This window comes from Triticum aestivum, chromosome 5D (assembly GCF_018294505.1).
Source record: "Triticum aestivum cultivar Chinese Spring chromosome 5D, IWGSC CS RefSeq v2.1, whole genome shotgun sequence".
Classification (NCBI taxonomy): Eukaryota; Viridiplantae; Streptophyta; class Magnoliopsida; order Poales; family Poaceae; genus Triticum; species Triticum aestivum.
Window position 1 is genome coordinate 401,619,647 of NC_057808.1, and position 9,439 is coordinate 401,629,085.

The window sequence follows — 9,439 nt, forward strand, 5'->3', positions numbered from 1 at the left end:
ATTTACACACTTTTTTCCCCTAATTTACACACCTTATGATTCAGAGAAGGGAACTACTCCACTACCGTGTCTGCTGGATGATTCTGGTTAATCCAGGCAGGAAAACATCGCACGTTAGCGAGCCTGAATTGCATGAATGATGATGCATGTTAACTGCAAATCTCTGTTCGTTTTTCTTTTTCTTTTTTGAAATCAAAATACGAGTACTCGCCCCTTTTCAGTTTATAATAAGGCTGCACATTTTTCTGGAGATCGTCAATTTGACCGATGCCACGCACGAGAAGTACATTGCATCCCAAAGTAATTTTAAGGTGATGCTGGCGCGTCCAAATACACAACTCAATGTTTCACGGAGAAATATACAGATAGAGAAGAGAATTAATAAAACAACCAAAGCGGCACCGGCGCCATGGCCTCAACGACAACGAAAACGTGTGCAGAAGCCCAAGTCACGCGGCGACGTAGGCTTTCCCCGACGATGACGCCGGCCGCAGCTCGCCGCCTTTGAGAAAGCCGGAGTACCAGCGGGCAGAGTTCCTCACGTATCTTGTCCTCCCCTCGCTGTTCATGTCGACGCCGCGCAGGCCGAAGCGCATCCGGTAGCCGAAGAGGAACTCGAAAACGTCGAGGAAAGACCACACGAAGTATCCCCGCGCGTTTGATCCGTTCCTGCAACCAGTGTACACAGCCGCCCTCTCTCTATCAGAAGCCAATTGAATTCCATGTATGTTTCTTGAACCCAAGAGTCTCGATTGAATTTGTGCTAAGATCCTCTTCCGGATATGGCTTTGGTTGGAGTTTTGACATTTCGTTCAGGATACATACTAAAACACGACAGAGAAAAATCACCTTATGGACAGATAGAGAACTTCCAGATAATCTTGCAGGAACTCTGATCTGTTGTCGTCGTCGTATTCGACCTTCCGCGGGAGTTCGGAGGCGTCTCCGTATCCTGAAACATCAAACAAAAGATTTTTCCATGCCGTTGATTTTTGATTTTACAGAGGTCAGCATGTTTTGCATTTCAGATCAAACCACCCTAACTGGTATTCATGGTGTCAGCTTATCTCCTGAAAGAAGGATAGCATATGCAGCGAGCAGGTTTTTTCTTTTTCAGCTTACCGTTTTCATGGATCATGACTGGTGGGTTTTGAATTTCCAGTTGCATCGTTGCTAGCCCCCACGTCGTCCTCCCCCTAGGGCGACTCGGGCGGAGCCAGAAACCTAGCCGCCGCCGCCGCCGCAAACTCCCTCCTCTCCCTCCGCCGCCGCCGGAGGACGCCGCCGGGCTAAGGCGGTGGCGGGGGATCTCCTCTCACGCGCGTCTCTGGGGTGGGGCGGACCCCAAGGCGTGTGGTGGCGCGACCGATCTGGGATCTGCGGCGCGGCGAATGGCTGCAGCAGGCGGCGGGAGGCCGGCCCGTCCTGGCGGCCAGGGCTGCGGGCGCTGCGGATGGCCCTTCGGGCGGCGGCTGCGGTCGGCGGCGGCCGGCTTGGCTGCGGTGGCGTGCGTGCTGCCTTCAGATCGGCGACGACGGCGTGGAGGGCCTGGTGGTCTCGTCAGCGGCACCTCGGTTCAGATCTGTTCTGACCGGTGCAGCCTACGGTGGTGGTCATCTCTTCCTTCAGAGGTGGTCGGCCTGAGGCTGGGTGTTCGGATCTCGGGATCCGTCATCTAGCACCAGCTGCGAGTCGGGGAGACGTAGTTGCCGGTGAAAACCGAGCCGACGGCGTGCGATGGCGGCGTTCCACGGCGTTACCTTGATGAAGGCATCGTCATGTGACTACCGTCGACCCACTCGTACTGCTCCGGGGGAAACCCTAGGATCTGGTGTTCCAGACCGGATGATGGCGGCACTGCGGTGTCGTTTCTCTCTTGTGAGCATCGTTTGTGGAGCAGTGCTGGAAGTCAGAGGCAGGAGGTGGAGCGGCTTCGTCTTGCACGGAGCTTCGGTGGAGATGTCAAGTCATGCCTGATCGACAGGTGCTACGCTTGGTCATGCCTGGTCGGCAGGTGCTACGCACGACAGATCCTCCAAGGACTTCAAGCTGTGTCGGCTGGTGGTACTTGGCAGCATGGCGCTGAGGTGTATCAGTGGCGACCGCGACGTGTTCAGCTGTTTGCGCGCAGGGAGGAGGTGCCGTTGGGCGCCGTGGTGGCGTCGACGATAGCTGGACCGAGCAAGGTTGATGCATCAGTACAATTCTGAAGATGGAGCGGTGGCAGTTGGCGGCGGCGGCCTCTGAGAGCACGCCGGACCAGTGTGTGCCCCAGACCCAGCAAGTGGCTAGGTTGGGGTCTCAGGTCTTAGATGTTAGGCTTGGCTGCGATGTCTGTTTGGTATTAGGCCCAGGCTATCTGCGCCCCTTCATCAACTGGATAGGTGTAGCGACAGTTTGTTGCTTAGACGGCGGCTTTAGTCTTACTGTTATATGACTTTGTAAGGTCTTGTGAGAATAATTAATAAAGTGGCCGTATGCATCGCCCAGATGCAAAGGCCGGGGGTCATCCTCCTTTTCTAAAAAAAAAAAGAAAATGACTGGTGGGTTCCCGTAGTTGAGTTTTAGGTGGTCCAGTAGCCTCCCTAGAGCCCGAGGAGCATACTCAAGGCGGCCCTGCATGTTATACCAATACAAATTACACACCTTATGGTTCAGAAGGAAAGGAAGAGAACTTCAGTCATTTAAAATGAAACCAGAAGGCTTGTGATTTATGTATAAATACCTCTTGGATATCATCGAATGGATCTGAACCCAGGCAAGAAAATGGTGCATGTTAGTGAGGTGAGGTTGACTTGCATCAGTGATGACGCATTTCTCAAACAAAGATAGATGGGAACATCTAATACGGAGTAGTTAATCTACTACTCCCTCCGTTCCAAACTAGATGACTCAACTTTGTACTAACTTTAATACAAAGTTAGTACAAAATTGGATCATCTATTTTGGAACGGAAGGAGTACTTACTTGCGATGGCGTATGCGTCAGCATAGTAGTCCCTCCGCTTCATATTGAAGTATTGAACGCGCTATCATGGGCTCGCGCCAGAACAACAAGGTAGTGGTTGAAGCCGACGAAGTCAAATGATCCGGGCAATTTCTCCGACTGCTCTGCTGTAAAATCCGGCAACCGTGCGCCTACCCTGCTCCTCATCACAGTAGGGTAGTCCCCATACACCAAAGGATGCATAAACCTGCCCAGAGATGGCATGAGTTCTTGCTACTTGTACCCACAAAATTAGCATTCAAAATTGAATTATGATGCATTTCAACATAACCTAAGTACTAACCATCCAATGTGGAAGTCATTCATCCTCGATGCAGCAGCTGCATCCTCCGATGAATCGGTAGCTGGCTCATGCCACCAGCCCAAGAGAGTAAATCCTATCTGTCCTCTTTGAGTTGCCTACACATTGGGGATTGCATCGCATGGTCATGTTAATTACTAGAGTGAGTCAACTACTGCATCTACTGATATGTATCAGGTTAGGACTCAAGGACACTGATATGACAATTACCTGATACTTGGCTCTATACAGGGACACTGCTGAGGCATGTGCAAGCAGGAGGTGGTGGGCGGCTATGTACGGCTCCGTTGTAGAATCCCCCCTGGTGTAGTTCCCGAAGGGATGGGAGCAGCGCTGTGGTGGCAACACGCCACTGTCTAAGCCTCCTATGGTTTCTATGTTGGGCTCGTTGACGGTGACCCAGTACTTTACCCTGTCCCCAAAGCTCTTGAAGCAGGCTTCAGCATACGCGGTGTAATCGTCTCTGCAACATAACACATTCAGTTTTATGCAGAGCATCTGAAAACTCTGGATCTTCGTCTTAATTCAGCTGCCTTGATTTGCGGGTGAAGATGGTGCCCGAAAGGTTGTTGCACTCACATGAATCTGGGGCTGAGCAGTCCGTTGTATTCATCCTGAAGGGACTGAGGGAGATCAAAATGGTAGATTGTGACATGAGGTTGTATGCCTGCAACACATTCCAGGAAATGTTGGTTGATCAAGATCAGACATCAGAGTGAATTTCTCAAGCTTGAAACAAGGAGAAGAAAGGTTGCCACTACTGCAACATGTTTATGTTTTAGATAGAGAAATTAATCTTTACCGTTCCGTATCAGTTCATCTATTAAGTTGTTGTAGTACTCCAAGCCCTTCGGATTGATCTCTCCTCTTCCATCTACACAGGTGGCATTCAGTATATAAAAAATTCAGAGATGTACTACTCAACTACTGTATGGTTACCTGGTATAAGCCGGGGCCATGCGATGGAGAATCTGTACGCGTCTAAACCCATCTCATACATAAGTTTTACATCATCCTAACGTCAAAAAATAAATTTAAATTGTTTGATTAGTCAGGAGCATTCGCCTGTTGTCCCATTTGCCTTTTATTTTCAAGCAAGTGGTGCTAGATCTTGACAACAACCTTATAATGATGATACTGATCTGCTGAGATATCTGCGGTAGACTTATCATAGGAGTAACCTGCCATGCTCATCAGCACAATAATTCCAGAAATTAGATCCTGGAGGCCCCATCGCAAGATGTGTTTTGCAGGTGTTGAGTGAATTGCAAATGAATGAGCGATGCTGGTATGATGAGTAATAGTACAAATCATAATCTGAAAATTGACCTTGATGGGTGAAGGTGTCCCAGATGCTGGGCTTCCTACCACCTTCTGCAGCAGCCCCTTCCACCTAAAGCGTCAAAAATATTACTTACTTCCCTGTCGGCGTTATTTATGTTTTGAACCATGAAACTTTGCTCAACTTGCAACATACAGAGACAGAGTGAAAGGTGGAAGCACGAGTACCTGGAAGGCCGAGGTGCCCGCGCCGAAGATGAACCCGTCGGGGAAGTCACGGCAGGTCAGCGCAGCAGCGGTGTCTCTCGGCAAGGTGGCAAGGCAGAGGAGGAGGAGAACGAAGAGCGGCGGCGCCATGATCACCGCGTGGAGCTGCAATGCCAATCGCTGCTCGGCGGCGCGCCATTTAAAAGGGCTGAGAGGGAGATGCAAAGGGAGGAAGAAGACTTCTGCACCCAATTTAAAAGAGCTGCACCGCCGCACGAGTTGCTTGCTGGGATTTATCTAAGCTGTGGGTGCCACTTAATTGGGTCGTTGAACTTCTTGAGGGACGTGGGCGCCTGATCCAGATTGTGCATAAAATACAAAAAACAATTAAGCAGCGAGATATTCGGAGTTGACGGAAAGCATGATCTAATATATATTCACATGGATCATCGTCACCATATACTAGTAACGAACACGACACGATCAATTCCTGTTCATTTTAAAATGCTCGCATGAAACGAGACAGACGGATGCTAATGGCTGGTTAGTACTACTGTAGTTACTTGGTATAGTACCGCGGAATTGTTTAAGTTATCAATGTCAAATTGTCACTTACCATGTGAAACCACCTGCGCGCCCGTGTGATGGGCGGCGACCGTGACCTCGCGAATAGATCTGCGGCGGCGGCCATCACCGCGACCGCGGCGACGACGCCCGGCGGAGGTAGATCCCCGTACTCCTCGACCTTTGTCGGCGTCGTGGTGGGCGGACGAGCTCGTGGATCACTGATCGAGCCCGAGTGCGGCGACTCGGTTCTGCCGGAGCTCGGCGTCGCCTCGTTGATTTGGGGATTTGGGGAGGATGTTGGGGGTTCGGAAGGGGAAAACTGGGAATGGATCCAGCTATGGATGGGTATGTTTGCTAGTCGCGAGTTCCCGCCAGCCGCGGCCGTGAGCTAATTGACCAGATGTCAGGCCCGAGTGGATTATAGGGTATGATTTAGTAATTCTGGGAACTAACTCGCGGAATTGTCTCGGATCTGAGGTATATGGAGTGTATAAAAGGGAGGCACCGTGTTAGGGTTCTAGCCCCGATCAAAGCATTCAGCAATTCAACATGATCTCTCGCCAGCCACAACCCGGCTGTTATAGGCAGAGCAAGGACAGCTCACTAACGGAAAAGGCAAGAAAAGTAACAGTAACAGTCACGGCCATCCAACGGTGGTGATCGACTGGGATAGGAGGTCGCCATCGTAGTCGTTCCTCTACTGAATCGGTATTTGCCGGAAACGCTACAGCGATAACTGAATCTTGAGCCACGCTTACTGAACTAGCCTGACATTGCTCCCTCCTTGAGAATCGACGTGTCCTCACGGCGTTTGCTGATTTTCCCTCCACGCCTGAGTAGTGGCCTTGAAGAAAGCTGGGAAAGCATATTTGATGAAATCCGCGTCTTCCCATGTTGCTTCGGCCGGAGGCAAATTTTCCCATTGAATGTACCACTGCACCACAGGCACATTGTGTTGGGGATCGCAACAGAATTTTAAAATTTCCTACGCATCACCAAGATCCATCTATGGAGTATACTAGCAACGAGGGGAAAGGATTGCATCTACATACCCTTGTAGATCGCGAGCGGAAGCGTTCCAATGAACGGGGTTGATGGAGTCGTACTCGCCGTGATCCAAATCACCGATGACCGAGTGCCGAACGGACGGCACCTCCGCGTTCAACACACGTACGAAGCAGCGACGTCTCCTCCTTCTTGATCCAGCAAGGGGAAAGGAAAGGTTGATGGAGATCCAGCAGCACGACGGCGTGGTGGTGGAAGTAGCGGGGATCTCGGCAGGGCTTCGCCACGCTTCTGCGAGAGGGAGAGGTGTTGCAGGGGGAGAGGGAGGCGCCAGGGGCTGTGGTGCTGCTGCCCTCCCTCCCCCCACTATATATAGGACCCCTGGGGGGCGCCGGCCCTGGGAGATCAGATCTCCAAGGGGGGAGGCGGCCAAGGGGGAGGGGGGTGGCTTCCCCCCAAGCCAAGTGGGGCGCCCCCCACCCCCAGGGTTTCCAACCCTAGGCGCAGGGGGAGGCCCAAGGGGGGCGCCCCAGCCCACTAAGGGCTGGTTCCCTTCCCACCTCAGCCCATGGGGCCCTCCGGGATAGGTGGCCCCACCCGGTGGTCCCGGTACAATACCGATAACCCCCGAAAGTTTCCCGGTGGCCGAAACTGGACTTCCTATATATAATTCTTCACCTGCGGACCATTCCGGAACTCCTCGTGACGTCCGGATCTCATCCGGGACTCCGAACAACTTTTGAGTTTCCGCATACTAATATCTCTACAACCCTAGCGTCACCGAACCTTAAGTGTGTAGACCCTACGGGTTCGGGAGACATGCAGACATGACCGAGACGCCTCTCTGGTCAATAACCAACAGTGGGATCTGGATACCCATGTTGGCTCCCACATGTTCCACGATGATCTCATCGGATGAACCACGATGTCGAGGATTCAATCAATCCCGTATACAATTCCCTTTGTCAATCGGTACGTTACTTGCCCGAGATTCGATCGTCGGTATCCCAATACCTTGTTCAATCTCGTTACCGGCAAGTCACTTTACTCGTACTGTAATGCATGATCCCGTGGCTAACTCCTTAGTCACATTGAGCTCATTATGATGATGCATTACCGAGTGGGCCCAGAGATACCTCTCCGTCATACGGAGTGACAAATCCCAGTCTCGATCCGTGTCAACCCAACAGACACTTTCAGAGATACCCGTAGTGTACCTTTATAGTCACCCAGTTACGTTGTGACGTTGGGTACACCCAAAGCACTCCTACGGCATCCGGGAGTTACACGATCTCATGGTCTAAGGAAAAGATACTTGACATTGGAAAAGCTCTAGCAAACGAACTACACGATCTTTTATGCTATGCTTAGGATTGGGTCTTGTCCATCACATCATTCTCCTAATGATGTGATCTCGTTATCAATGACATCCAATGTCCATAGTCAGGAAACCATGACTATCTGTTGATCAACGAGCTAGTCAACTAGAGGCTTACTAGGGACACGTTTTGGTCTATGTATTCACACATGTATTACGATTTCCGGATAACACAATTATAGCATGAACAATAGACAATTATCATGAACAAAGAAATATAATAATAACCATTTATTATTGCCTCTAGGGCATATTTCCAACAGTCTCCCACTTGCACTAGAGTCAATAATCTAGTTACATTGTGATGAATCGAACACCCATAGCGTTCTGGTGTTGATCATGTTTTGCTCTAGGGAGAGGTTTAGTCAACGGAATTCAGATTCGTATGTACTTTACAAATATCTATGTCTCCATTTTGAACACTTTCACGGATGGAGTTGAAGCGATGCTTGATATGCCTGGTCTTCCTGTGAAACCTGGGCTCCTTGGCAAGGGCAATAGCTCCGGTGTTGTCACAGAAGAGAGTCATCGGACCCGACGCATTGGGAATCACCCTAGGTCGGTAATGAACTCCTTCACCCAGACTGCTTCTTGCGCTGCCTCTGAGGCTGTCATGTACTCCGCTTCACATGTAGATCCCGCCACGACGCTTTGCTTGCAACTGCACCAGCTTACTGCTCCTCCATTCAAAATATACACGTATCCGGTTTGTGACTTCGAGTCATCCAGATCTGTGTCGAAGCTAGCGTCGACGTAACCCTTTACGACGAGGTCTTCGTCACCTCCATAAACGAGAAACATATCCTTAGTCCTCTTCAGGTACTTCAGGATATTCTTGACCGTTGTCCAGTGTTCCATGCCGGGATTACTTTGGTACCTTCCTACCAAACTTACGGCAAGGTTTACATCAGGTCTGGTACACAACATGGCATACATAATAGACCCTATGGCCGAGGCATAGGGGATGACACTCATCTTTTCTCTATCTTCTGCCGTGGTCGGGCATTGAGCCGTGCTCAATTGCGCACCTTGCAATACAGGCAAGAACCCCTTCTTGGACTGATCCATATTGAACTTCTTCAATATCTTGTCAAGGTACGTACTCTGTGAAAGACCAATGAGGCGTCTTGATCTATCTCTATAGATCTTGATGCCTAATATATAAGCAGCTTCTCCAAGGTCCTTCATTGAAAAACACTTATTCAAATAAGCCTTTATACTTTCCAAGAATTCTATATCATTTCCCATCAATAGTATGTCATCCACATATAATAAGAGAAATGCTACAGAGCTCCCACTCACTTTCTTGTAAACACAGGCTTCTCCATAAGTCTGCGTAAACCCAAACGCTTTGATCATCTCATCAAAACGAATGTTCCAACTCCGAGATGCTTGCACCAGTCCATAGATGGAGCGCTGGAGCTTGCATACCTTGTTAGCATTCTTAGGATCGACAAAACCTTCCGGCTGCATCATATACAATTCTTCCTTAAGAAAACCGTTAAGGAATGCCGTTTTAACGTCCATTTGCCATATCTCATAATCATAGAATGCAGCAATTGCTAACATGATTCGGACAGACTTCAGCTTCGCTACGGGTGAGAAATTCTCATCGTAGTCAACCCCTTGAATTTGTCGATAACCCTTAGCGACAAGTCGAGCCTTATAGATGGTCACATTACCATCTGCGTCTG

At 49.9% G+C, this 9,439-nt stretch overlaps 1 pseudogene; it reads right to left on the reverse strand.

Moving 5' to 3' along the window:
* Window positions 1-214: 214 nt before the first annotated feature.
* LOC123122143 (beta-glucosidase 32-like) lies at window positions 215-5,913 on the reverse strand (annotated as a pseudogene).
* Between the last annotated feature and the right edge of the window lie 3,526 nt (window positions 5,914-9,439).